The sequence below is a fragment of the Triticum aestivum genome, chromosome 5D (assembly GCF_018294505.1).
Source record: "Triticum aestivum cultivar Chinese Spring chromosome 5D, IWGSC CS RefSeq v2.1, whole genome shotgun sequence".
Lineage (NCBI taxonomy): Eukaryota > Viridiplantae > Streptophyta > Magnoliopsida > Poales > Poaceae > Triticum > Triticum aestivum.
Window position 1 is genome coordinate 433,391,208 of NC_057808.1, and position 14,398 is coordinate 433,405,605.

The following is a 14,398-nucleotide window of genomic DNA, read 5'->3' on the forward strand; positions in this document are numbered from 1 at the left end:
ATTTAGTGCATTTCCAAACATTTATTGTGAATAATTAAAATTTGAACTGTACGTGCATTATAAAGTTGGTAAAATTGAGTTAAAAATCCTATTTGTGTTATTGAGTATATGTTTAGGCCTTATCGAAGAAAATAAAGAAATTCCAAAGTTCAGGGTCACTACTAGGAAAAACCTTATACACAGCATCTTAGCAGTAGTGCTGGACAAAATCGTGCGCTACTGCTGCTTAGTAGTAGCGCGTGTAAATAAACCGTGCTACTACTATCGTTTTAGCAGTAGCGCGTACTAGCAAAACGCGCTGCTGCTATGTTTGAACTGGCTGCACATGGCTAGCCCCACTTAACAGTAGCGCGTATCCATACCCAGCGCTACAGCTATGCTCCGTAGCAGTAGCGCTTTTCACGAACCCGCGCTACTACTAACCCTACCTTATCCCACGCGGCCGACCCTCTCACTCACTCTCCCTCTTAGTCACTCTCGCCCGCGCCGATACCCGTCGTCCGCCGCCGCCGTCGTCCGCCGATACGTCTCCGTCGTATCTATAATTTTTGATTGTTTCATGCCAATATTATACAACTTTCACATGTTTTTGGCAACTTTTTGTATGATTTATTGGACTAACCTATTAATCCAGTGCCTAGTGCCAGTTCCTGTTTTCTGCATGTTTGTTGTACCGCAGAAAATCCATATCAAACGAAGTCCAAATGCAATGAAATTTCACAGAGAATTATTTTGGAATATATGTGATTTTTGGGAGTTGGAATCACCACAAACGAAGGCCCACACAGCCCACAAGACACCAGGGCGCGCCAGAGGCCCCTGGCGCGTGGTGGTGGGTTGTGCCCTCCTCGAACATCGGTTGGAGCTCTACTTCGGGCGCAAGGAAGCTTATATCCAGAAAAAAATCGTGTTAAAATCTTAGTGCAATCGGAGTTACGGATCTCTGGGAATATAAGAAACGGTTTTCGGCCAGATCTGGGAACGCGAAACAGAAGAGAACATAGAGGGAGATCCAATCTCGGAGGGGCTCCCGCCCCTCCGCCGCCATGGAGACCAAGGACCAGAGGGGGAACTCTCCTCCCATCTAGGGGGAGGCCAAGGAAGAAGAAGAAGGAGGGGGGGATCTCTCCCCCTCGATTCCGGTGGCGCCGGAGTGCCGCCGGGGCAACGATCGGGACGGCGATCTACATCAACAATCTTGCTACCGTCAACACCAACTCTCACCCCCTCTATGCAGCGGTGTAACACCCCTTCTCCCCGCTGTAATCTCTACTTAAACATGGTGCTTGATACGTCTCCAACGTATCTATAATTTTTGATTGTTTCATGCTATTATATTATCTGTTTTGGATGTTTAATGGGCTTTAATATGCTCTTTTATATTATTTTTGGGACTAACCTAATAACCGGAGGCCCAGTGCCAGTTTCTGTTTTTTTTGCCTATTTTAGAGTTTTGCAGAAAAGGAATACCAAACGGAATCCAAACAGAATGAAACCTTCGCGATGATCTTTCTTGGACCGAAAGCAAACCAGAAGACTTGGAGTTGAAGTCTGGAACTCCGTGAGGAAGCCACGAGGCAGGAGGGCGCGCCCCCCACCCTCGTGGGCCCCTCGGAGCTCCACGGACGTACTTCTTTCACCTATATATAGTCTTATACCCTAGAAACATCAGGCAGAGCCACGAAACCACTTTTCCAACGCCGCAACCTTCTGTACCCATGAGATCCCATCTTGGGGCCTTTTCCGGCGATCTGCCAGAGGGGGAATCGATCACGGAGGGCTTCTACATCAACACCATTGCCTCTCCGATGAAGCGTGAGTAGTTTACCACACACCTTCGGGTCCATAGTTATTAGCTAGATGGCTTCTTCTCTCTCTTTGATTCTCAATACAAAGTTCTCCTCAATGTTCTTGGAGATCTATTCGATGTAATACTCTTTTGCGGTGTGTTTGCCGAGATCCGATGAATTGTGGATTTATGAACAAGTTTATCTATGAATATTATTTGGTTCTTCTCTGAATTCTTATATGCATGATTTGATATCTTTGCAAGTCTCTTCGAATTATCGGTTTAGTTTGGCCTACTAGATTGATCTTTCTTGCAATGGGAGAAGTGCTTAGCTTTGGGCAATCTTGCGGTGTCCTTTCCCAGTGACAGTAGGGGCAACAAGGCACGTATTGTATTGTTTCCATCGAGGATAAAAAGATGGGGTTTATATCATATTGCCTGAGTTTATCCCTCTACATCATGTCATCTTTCTTAAAGCATTACTCTGTTTTTACACTACTAGGGAAAAGCCTATACACAGAATCTTACCAGCAGCGCGCTTTAAAATAAGGCGCTGCTGCTAACTAGCAGTAGCGTGCTCATGCAAACCGCGCTGTTGAAACAAATGTATCAGTAGCGCGCCCACTCTAAGACGCGCTACTGCTATAATTGCCACGACGCCCCCGCGAGGCTAGTTCTAGCAGCAGCGCGCTAGTATGAAGAGCGCTACTGCTAGGGACCATAGTAGTAGCGCATTTACGCAATAACCGTTACTACTAAGTTCACTAAAAAAATTAGTCCCACCTCGCTTCGTGAAGAGAGTTTGTACCACCTTAAATATGTTACTTCTCAAACTTTCACAACCACTTGGTCTTCATTGAACTCTATGTGTAGAATTTGTGGCCGCAATATGAGTCTTCACCAGTTCCTAAACTAGTGAGGACTCATATTGACAAATCAGATTGTACACAAAAAGATCATTGATGATCAATGTATTTTTGATGTCTATTTTTACATGCTGACACATAGCAGTAGCGCGCTCTTTGTGAAAGGCGCTACTGCTAGGTCGTTTAGCAGTAGTGCCTTTTGCTATAGCGCGCTACTGCTAAGCCATTCCATCTCCCCCCTCTCCGACCTATCCGATCCACTCACACACTCACACTCACTCGATCTCCCCCTCAACCCCCACGCCGGTCCTCCCCCGTCGTCCCTCCTCCGATCTGCGCCGCCGCCACCTCCTCCTCCTCGCTGGACTCGGTACTGGCCTCCTCCTCCGTCCTCCCTCTAGTCGCCGCTGGCCGGCCCCTCCTCGCTCCACCTTGCTCCTCCGTCCTCCCTCCACTTGCCGCCGGCTGGCCCCTCCTCGCTCCGTCTTCCTCCTCCGCCCTACTCTCTTCTCCCTCCTCGAGTCGCCCCTCCTTCTCCCTCCTCCCTCCTCCATCCGCAACCCCTCCTCCCTGCTACACTTTGATTTAGTAGGCTAGTTGATTTAGAACATTTTGATTTAGTTGATTTAGTATGTAGTTGATTTAGTTGATTTAGAACATCTTGATTTAGTTGATTTAGTAGGCTAGTTGATTTAGTTGATTTAGTAGGCTAGTTGATTTAGTTGATTTAGAACATTTTGATTTAGTTGATTTAGTATGTAGTTGATTTAGTTGATTTAGAACATCTTGATTTAGTTGATTTAGTAGGCTAGTTGATTTAGTTGATTTAGTAGGCTAGTTGATTTAGGTTATTTAGAACATTTTGATTTAGTTGATTTAGTATGCTAGTGGATTTAGTAGGCTAGTTGATTTAGTTGATTTAGTATGCACCATTTTATTGTTATTTTTTCTGTAGATGGATAGGTAGATGCATGCTTTTGTTTTTTTGTAATAAGTTATTTTTTGGCAAAATGTAGGTGCCAATTTAGTTAAATTTGCCACTTGTTTTTTTAATCAATTATCTTAGGCAATAGGGGCCAAATGAGATGACATGTCTTGGTAGGTGGTACCCTTATTTGGTAAATATTTGTGAAAAGTTTTTTTGGCAATAGGTGCCACCGAAATGCTTTGTCCATAAAATTGCTTCTCGCGGAAGAACCAAAAATATCACATGCTACTGTTTTTCTTTCCTGTGAAGTGAATCATTAATCCTTTGCTCATATTGCTTTAGGAAAATGGCGCCACCACCACCACCACTATGTCGACTGTGCAAGTCAAGGTGCGCCAGCAGCCTTGCAACTGGCAAGCTGTTCGGCATCTACTTCCAGCCGAGTTTACGTCATGCGGCGGTAAGAAATTAGATGAAATGTAACAACTATTTTATTTTTAGTGTTGGCATTACTGCATTGTGTTATTTTGCTTTTTTCACACAGATCGTCCCATGTAATGTGAGGTTGAAATTCAACAAGCTGACAGGAGACACTGTGACATTTGAGGCTCCTGGGGGCCGTACACTATGGAGGTCGAGAAAGGACGCAATATGTCGCAGATTGGAGGAGATGGATGGGCCCGTTTCCTTCCCCACATGCGTCTTACTGGTGGTGAGTTGACCAGCTTCTCCTTCAGAGCAGAAAGACCCAAGCTGGCTGTCATTTATCTCAACCTGGTGGAAGATGATGAAGATGACGAACATGATGAAGATAATGAGGACCCACTCGATGGAGATGATGAGAACCCACTTCATGAAGCTACCATAGCTCAAAGAATGAGGCTGAGCGAGGAGGTGTGCAACCTATGGGACATAATTCCGCCACGTGATGACTTTGTCGGGGTGCCATTCGTGACCCGCCTGACAAGTACCATGGTCGATCGGCATGAAATGGTATGTTATACGTACTGCCTGTAGTAATTTGATGATATATATATGCTTTATTGTTATACTTACAAATGCAAATTATTCGATGATATGCTTAATGAATCCGATGATCACTACTAGGAAAAGGGCTATAGCTAATATGGACATTAATGGCGCACCTGTATCTGGTGCGCCACTGCTAGTCCTCATTACTAATGGCGCACCAGACACAGGGTGCGCCATTACTAACAAATTTTATTTTTTATTTTTTCCAAAACTATTAATGGCGCACCATGGCACAGTGCGCCATTACTAGTTTTAACTAGTAATGGCGCACCACACACTCTGTGCGCCACTACTAACAATTTTTTTACTTTTTTTTTCAAAACTAGTAATGGCGCACCTGGGTACAGTGCGCCATTACTAGTTCAAACTAGTAATGGCGCACCACATCCACGATGCGCCACTACTAACAATTTTTTTTTTGCAAAACTAGTAATGGCGCACCACGTAACAGGTGCGCCATTAGTAACCAGGGTTACTAATGGCGCATTTTTAGGTGGTGCGCCATTAGTAATCTGAGACCAGCTAGATATTTTGGACAGCCACCTACCACACTCACTTTCCCCACTTTATTCTCTCCGCCTCCTCCTCCAAGCTTGTCTCGGCTGCCTCCTCCTCCTCACCTCATTTGCACCATAGATTCACCCAAATTAAGTGGTTAAATTACCTTTTTTTGATAGGTAAGTAAGGGGAAAGCTTTCTTTATGTTGTAGATCTACTTTTTCTCCCTCCAACAACGTGCAGATGCACTTTTTATGGCCTAGCTAGATCTACGTATGTTTGTGGTGTTGCATATGTTTGTGGTGTTTGCAGGTACCGGTATTTGAAATGCGATAGTTGCCAATATTTTGCCGGAATGTTGATTCATTTCCGTTTAGGCGAGAATTTGGCACTATGCATTCTTTTTGGTCCTATTTTTAGGCAAAATCATGCCAAATTTTTTCTTGGTTCTAAAATATCGTTTTGCTCTACCCCGCAGGCGACCATGGTCCGCACGATGACCGAAGGCATCGTGAATAGGTCTTTGAGGTCCGCGAAGGCCGAGATGCTTCAAAAGAACGAGACGGAGATAAGATGTCCATGTCGAAGATGCAAGCTGAAGAGCCTTATTACGGACCCGGATTCCGGACAGGTGCGGGACCACCTGCTCTTGCGTGGTTTCATGGATGGCTATCGGTGGCAAGGTGATGAAGATGACTATGAATTCGTCCATGGGGGCCGGGCGAGAAATGAGGAAGGGCAGCAAGACAACCGCGGCGAGGGCGGGCAAGAAGACGAAGAATCTCCAGGACATGATCACGACGGTGATGTAGTACACAGTCATCATGTAGAAGATGCCGGACATGATGATGAGGAAGATCAAGACGAAGGGCATGATCATGAAGATGAAGATGCCGGAGCAGACGACGATGGACCATCGATGGGCTGGGTGCAGGACCCTCATATTCAAGAGCTGCTTCTCAAGCAGATGGATAACGCAAGAGCTGCCGCCCGAGAAAGCCAAGCTGGATCAACTGGAGATAGACGCGGTTACTCCATTGTATGAAGGATGCAGGCCCGAGGATACCCGCCTGAAAGTAACGCTCATGGCTCTGGAGATGAAGGTAAAACACAAAATGACCGACGCATGCTTCGACGAGAACATGTCATTCTGGCACGAACGTCTTCCCAAGGGGAACAAGTGCCCGACCAGTTTCGAGGAGGCGAAGAAAATCGTGTGTCCTCTGGATTTACCGCACGTGAAATACCATGTGTGCATGAACAATTGCATCATTTATCGGGACGAGCACGCGGAGTCTACCATATGTCCGGTGTGCGGCGTCACTCGATACAAGAAGAGGAAGAAAGCTCCTCGAAAAGTGGTGTGGTACTTTCCGATCACTCCTCGTCTGCAGCGGTATTTCGCGGACCCTAAGCTAGCAAAGCTCCTGCGTTGGCACGCGGATAGGGAGGAGAAGAAGCGAGAAGATGACGGAAATGATCCGGAGATAAATAAAAAAGACAAGATGCTGAGTCACCCTAAGGATGCGAGCCAGTGGCAAGCGTTGAACTTCGAACACCCAGAATTTGGGGACGATCCAAGGAACATCGTGCTGGGCGCGAGCACCGATGGAGTCAATCCGTTTGGCAGCCAGAGAAGCACACATAGCACCTGGCCTGTGTTTGTGTGGATGTACAACCTTCCCCCTGGTTGCATGAAGAGGAAGTACATTCACATGAGTATGCTAATTGAAGGGCCGAAACAACCAGGGAACGACATCAATCTGTATCTGGGGCTGCTGAAAGAGGAGCTAGACACGCTGTGGAAAACGCCAGCCAATACGTAGGACGCCGCAGAGAAATAATATTTCCCTATGAGAGCCGCACTGCTCACGACGGTGCACGACTATCTCGGTTACGGATATCTCGCGGGGCAGGTGGTCCACGGATTTTCTGGATGCATCAGGTGCATGGATGACACAACGTATCGCCAGCTAGATAGAGATCCCGGGTCTTCAAAAACCGTGTTCATGGGACATCGAAGGTGGCTTCGTGACGATGACCCATGGAGAAAACGCAAGGATCTGTTCGATGGTGAAACCGAACCCCGAAGACGCCCGCGTACGAGGAGCGGCGAGGAAATAGACGAGCTGTTGAAAAATTGGAAAGATTGCCCACTGCCGAGAAAGAAGCAAAAGGCGCCAGAGCCGGGAAAGAAGCGAAAGGCGCCAGAGCCGCCGCTGAAGGTATGGAAAACGAGGTCTGTTTTCTAGGACTTGCCGTACTGGAAGATCCACCATGTGCCTCACAGCCTTGATGTCATGCATATCACGAAGTATGTGTGCGAGAGTCTGCTTGGTACCCTGCTCAACATGCCAGAGAGGACCAAAGATGGGCCGAAAGCAAGGGCAGACTTGAAATCAATGGGCATCAGGGAGGAGCTTCACGCTAATGATGATGATGATGAGGCGCAGCAGGACACGGAAAGTCGTCGCAAAGGCAAAAAAGGGCAAGAAGATCGGAAATGACTACCCTCCCGCGTGCTTCACTCTAAGTCAGGAGGAGATCGAGCAGTTTTTCACCTGCCTCGTAGGAGTAAAACTTCCTTATGGTTACGCGGGGAAGATAAGCAGATACCTAGACTCAGCGAAGCAGAAGTTCAACGGGATGAAGTCTCACGACTGTCACGTGTTGATGACGCAGATACTTCCAGTTGCAATCCGTGGGATCATGGACGCGCACGTCCGTGAAATGCTATTTGGCCTATGCAACTTTTTCGACGTCATCTCTCGGAAGTCGGTTGGCGTGAGGCAACTCAGAAGGCTACAGGAAGAGATCGTGGTGATACTATGCGAGCTTGAGATGTACTTGCCGCCCGCATTCTTCGATGTTATGGTGCATCTGCTGGTCCATATCGTGGAGGATATCATCCAACTCGGGCCGATGTTCCTGCACAGCATGATGCCGTTTGAAAGGATGAATGGTGTCATCAAAGGATACGTTTGCAACATGTCACGTCCAGAGGGAAGCATAGCCAGGGGCTTTCTGATCGAAGAGTGCATCTCCTATTGCACGAATTATCTAGGCATCGAGAACCCCGTTGGTCTGCCTGTCAACAGGCACCTCGGCAGGCTCGCTGGATGGGGTCACCGCGATGGTCGCCACGAAATGCATGTCGACTTCGAGGGTCGACTCGTCGACTTTGAAAGAGCAAACCTAGTCGCGCTACAACACATAGACGTGGTCGATCCTTGGGTGGTAGAGCACAAAACCTTTATTGAGAAGACGTACAATGACCGAGGCCAACAGAGGATGGACGGAGATATAATCAAAGAGCACAACTCATGTTTCATGTGTTGGTTCAAGGAGAAGCTTCTGTCGTACCCTTTACATGAGGATTCTTCCGCGGAAGAAAAACTCATATTCGCTTTGTCACAGGGCGCCGAGCACAACCTGATGACCTATGAGGCGTATGATATCAACGGCTACACATTCTACACCGAGGGAAAGGACATGAAGAGCGATGGTTATCAGAACTCCGGGGTAACGATGGAATCCTACACCGGTAACGACAAGGATAGATACTACGGAAGGATCGAGGAGATCTGGGAGCTGAGCTACACTGGAGAGAAGGTCCTGATGTTCCGTGTCAGATGGGCCAAGAGCGCCATAAAAGAAGACCGGTATTTCACCACCATGGTTATACCGGAAGCCAAATCCAAGACCGCGGATGCAAACGTCACCAAGAAAAATGAGCCATGGGTACTGGCTTCCCAAGTGTACCAATGCTTCTTCATTACCGACCCGTCAAAGCCCAGTCGTGTTGTCGTGAGGAGAGGAAAAAGGAAGATCATCGGAATGGATGGAGTCACCAATGAGCAAGACTTCGACAAGTACGGCGACCCGAAGATGGAACATGACGACGACGATGAAGTGCCATACACCACAAGAAGAAGCAGGACCACCCTACCTAAAGGACGTCCGTTCAACAGAAGAACTCCATTTGCAAAAAAGAAGGGCAAGAAGATTGTGAAAAGATAGCTAGCTAAGATCGATTGTATTTATATCGTAGTCTTCATTTCTCGATTGTATTTCGACATATGGAAATGGGCGGCATTTTTTGAATTCATGAATATTTTGAAATCTGATGATATTTTTTCATATTCATAAATGTTTTCTAAAAAATTATTAGATGCAACTAAAAATAAAAAAATCAAATAACAAATTTGATGATATTTTTTCATATTCATAAATGTTTTCATATTCATATTTTTTCATAAATGTTTTGAAATCTGATGATATTTTTCCACATTCATAAATGTTTTCAAATTTGATCGTCATTTTCTAAAAAATTATTAGATGCAACTAAAAATCCAAAAAAAAAGTTAGTAATGGCACACCACGGGAGGGTGCGCCATTGCTATGAAGGTATTTATGGCGCACCCGAATGAGGTGCGCCATTGATATAAATTTTTTTATTTATATTTATTCTTGTATTTTATTTTTCAGTGTTCCTTTCCTGCTTAAATATCATGGGCACTTTTTGAATTCATGAATATTTTTTCAAATTTGATGATATTTTTTCATATTCATAAATGTTTTACCAATTCACAAATGAATGCAACTAAAAATCCAATTTTTTTTACTAATGGCGCACCGCTAGGTGGTGCGCCATTGCTATCAAAAAAAAGTTACTAATGGCGCACCGCTAGGTGGTGCGCCATTGCTATCCCTCCCCCCACTAAAATCCCAAATCCCCGATCCCCAATCTCACATCTCTCTCAGCCCCCCCACTGCGCGCCGCTGCCCCGACCCACTGCGCCGCCGCCCCTACGTGCGCCGCCGCCCCCGCGGCCCCGCCGCCTCCCTTTCCCATCCTCCCCTTCCTCCCCCTCCGACCCCACCTTGACGCGTCTCCGTCTCCACGCCGTCGAGCACCGACGCAGGCCGGAGAAGTCCAGCACGAGCGTCTACGTCGTCTCCGTCGGATACATCGACGAACCGGACCGGAGCCGAGCCGAGGAGCACCGCAAACCCGCCACCGAGCCCTTCTTCCACCTCGGATTCCGCCGCCTCTCCTTCAAGTCCGGCCGGCCTGCTGCTCCTAATCCACCGCCGGGCCTTCGTGTGCCTCCACGGTGATCTCCCCTCGCTTCCCCTCTTCTGTTTCCCCTCGTCCCGAGCGCCGTAGACCCCTCGCGCACCCGCTCGCCTGCGCGTACCGCCCGCGCTGCCCGCGTCCACCCTGCCGCTCCCGAACTATTTGGAGGATGACAAGTTTGCCATGTTATAGAAACTTTCAGAAATTGCCATGGCAATTGCTCCAGAAATTCGCCATGACAAGTACTCATAGCAATTCTATCCATCGCAAACTACTCATAGCAAATACTGCCATGGCAACTACTACAGAATTTTGCCATGGCAATTACTCCAGAATTTGGCCATGTCAAAAACTCATAGAGATTCTATCCATGGCAACTACTCATAGCAAAGTCTGCCATGGCAACTTTCATAAAAACATTCAGTTTGCCATGGTACTCGAAATAAGTTTGACATGTGGAAATGTCAGACTTTGCCATGTTTTACATTTGCCGTGTTTTTAGCTAAGAGCAATCCTACATTTGCCATGTGACCATGGTCCCAAGATTTGCCATGGAAAAAGATTGTAGCTGTGTAAACAAAAAAAAGTGTGATAGCTCAAAAAATGAGATCTGAACCTACTACACAAAAATTCAGTTATGTATCAAGGTGGCAAAATGTTTGTTTGTTCTGTAAAATAGCATGGCAAATTTTTATCTAAGAGTTTGTTCTATTTGTATTTATCTAAAGATTAGCATGGCAATTTTCTACATGGCACAATCTTTCAGCATGGCAAAATATAGGATGATAGCATCCTAATTTTTTCATATGGCAAAAAATGAAGAAAAGCATCAACTTATACCTGAGGAAAAATCTGAAGCTAGTGACAGCGCAGTGGCCACGCTTCTACTCTCCCTATATAAGCGTTGACACATTGGCACTCTTTTGATCAAACAATAACATTAATAGGTGGAGACTGTTTAATACCGGGGTCCTATTTTTTTAGTTCATGACAGCTCTTGCATTTGGTATTGTTGACTTATCTCTCTGCCCGCGACTCTGTTTTGCATACGGGCTGTTTTGTTGTTTGTTCGATCGGAAGAAAAAAATGTTCCTTGATGCGTTCCAGACACTAGAATAGGATCCACCATAGAACAGACCAGACTCCATCTTGCATTGGCTGGTGAACTCCTCAATCTGTTGTTAGTCCTTATCTGCATTTTCCCACATTATTCATGTATCTGATCCACCATTGCTTGTACTAGTTTGTCAAGAATACAGGTCTGTATAGCACAGAGAGCACCACAAGTTAAACACCTCAATTTGTTAGTATTTGTCTGCATTTTCTCACATTCTTCTTGTATCTGATCCAGTATTGCTTGTAGTGGTTTGTCCAAAATGTTGAATGATACTGCCTGGAGATGCATATATTGTTTCACCTCTTCACAGGCCAACGTATTTTCCATGTTGTGATGGAGGCCTTTTTTTAACACTGGGCTTTGCCACCTGTTGTTTGTCTTGTAAATAGCATTGGACAAAAATTTAAGCAAGTAGCACATTGCCTTGTCCACCTGGGATAATGATTTTGCAGGTACCCCGAGAGGCCCTTGAGTTTGCCAGAATGTCGATTAACTTCCGTTCCGAAAAATTCGGGTACTCCATATCTCCTATTTTCAGCAAAGGTCATGCTGAAATTTTCCGTGAATTTTAGCATGACTTTGCTAAAAATAGGACATATGGGGTACTTGCGACTAATGCATGGGTCGGGGTATCTTAGTACTTAATTAAGTAGGATCAACTGCCTCTTGTGTTATACATATAGAAGTGTGATATCAACTCATAGTTATTACTAATGTCAGTTGCTCGTCATCGATAAACCCTAATCTGGTAGGATGACCTACTAAAAAAGCCCATACCACATGTTCTATTTGGATGGCCCTGCTAACCCTTGACCATAAATACTTGAGATGGATGTAGCAGGCTTAAAGAAAGAAATGTTTTTAGGCCAATTCCACTCGGCCTGGCTGAAAATGCACAAGTGTGCATGACTAACAATATTCTATTGTAAAGCTAAACAGGAAAGAGGAACCACTCATCCTAACCATTTGCTCTCAAAATTACCACTTCACTTCTTACTACTGAAAATCTTAGACCATCTCCATTCACCAATAGTTCAAACTAGTTCGAAGGGCGTGTTTTCACCACACTGTGGATTATCTTATTGGACCCAACAGATACTTGCAGAAGTAACTTCCTATTCACCTAAAGGCATGAATTATCCAAATCTTGATTCAGCCTCATTAAAGCTTTCCATCTGAATGGATTCTGCTACCTATCTATCCTCTACAAGACCCTCCACCTATATTTCTAATTAGATACCTTTCTTTCAACTCTTAACCAGTTCCATTTCTCCACTAGAATTTTCCCTAGAACTTGTTATATCAACCAATCAACTCCTTATTAGAAGAACTCCACTAGAATTTTCCCTAGAACGCATGCAAGCTTCCAGGTCCTCGTAGGGTCTCCGTTATAACTTATAAGAACTTGGAAATGCAATCTATTAGTGCAAGAAGTGAATGAAACTCTATTACTTAATTAAGATTTAACAAAATGTCAATATTACTTAGTTAAGTAGGATGAACTTAGTTGTTATAATATTTTCAAGATGATATGATGATGATGGCTTTTAGGGTGCCTCGTCATCGATAAACCCTAAATGATGAAAACTTAGGCTTTTGGGGTGCCTCGGCGTCGACAAACCCTAAATGATATAACCTTGGCTTTTAGGGTGCCTCGGCGTCGACAAACCCTAAATGATAAAACCTTAGCTTTTAGGGTGCCTCGGCATCAATAAACCCTAAATGATGAAAACTTAACTTAGCATTTAGGGTGCCTCAGCGTCGACAAACCCTAAATGATAAAAGCTTAGCTTTTAGGATGCCTCGGTGTCGAGAAACCCTAAATGATGAGACCATGATAATTCCTCACAAACCAACCCTTAAATAACACTGAGCCATTATGCCGTCACCCTTGAAGCCTTGCGGGCATTTGCAGCCCTTAGCTTGTTCATTCTATAGATTTCCAAAATTCAGTTTTGTACCGCACACCGAAGCCAACTTTTTGGCGACATTCCTCGAGAATTAGGTTATTTGGTCAACTTAGAGATCTTGTTCCTTGACAATAACCAACTTTTTAACCAAACTTTTTTTTTCCTATTTAGAGTGAAACATGGCCCACAACGATGAGGCTGGCGGTTCGGGCAAGGCATTCTGGGAGCTGTCCCAGGAGATGGAGGAAGAACCTCACCGCTATGAGGACGCCGCGGAAGACACCGATCCTGACTACACAACCCCTAGTGGCGTCGGGGATGACACCACTGATGGTGCCGCCGAGGATGCCACCACTGATGATGGCAGCGCACACACAGATGGCAGCCAACCGAACGTGCTCAGCACCGTCAAGGAGGAATTTACTGAAGTGTCCTCTGAGGGGCATCCAACGGCGCCCAAAGAAATAGTCAAGGGGTACGCGGGACAGCTCGGGTGCATTCTCCGAAGCACCGTCTCGATCAACACCGAGAACCTAAGGCATCGTGACCGAGGGAATTTGCGCAACCTCCTTTTCACGAAGCTGCACGAACGATACAAGTTCCCCGGTGACTTCACAAACACACGCCTCTCAGGGAATAAAGTGAACAATGCCGCCCTCACGAAGATGAGCACGGCCCTGGCTACTTGGAGAGCCGCGGTGAAGAGAATGATTGAAAAAGGTGATAGTTATGAGAAGATCAAGGAGAAAAATCCTTCGATCAGCGGAGATGACTACCGGGAGTTCAAGATCAAGTGCGAGAGCAACACAACCGTGGAATCAAGTCAGTGGGGGAAATATATGCGGGACTTGAACTTAGGGGTCCACAAACTCGGTCTCGGCGGTTACAGAGTGGCGGAACCTATATGGGACAAGGAGGACGCGGAGCGTGCTGAGCAAGGCCTACTGCCCCTCTTCGAGAAATACCGTGACAAGCAGACCAGGAACTATGTCAGGGCCCGGTACAAGATTGACCCAGTAACCAAGGAGCTTACCACGGATCCGAAGACCAAGGCGCTTGAGCTTGTTCTGGTAAGGAATATACCCCCGCGTAATTAGCTCCATATGGTTGCATTCTAATTAATGAAGCCAAATTTCTAAATGGTTCACGTTCCTTCCGCAGGACACTGAAAGCATTAG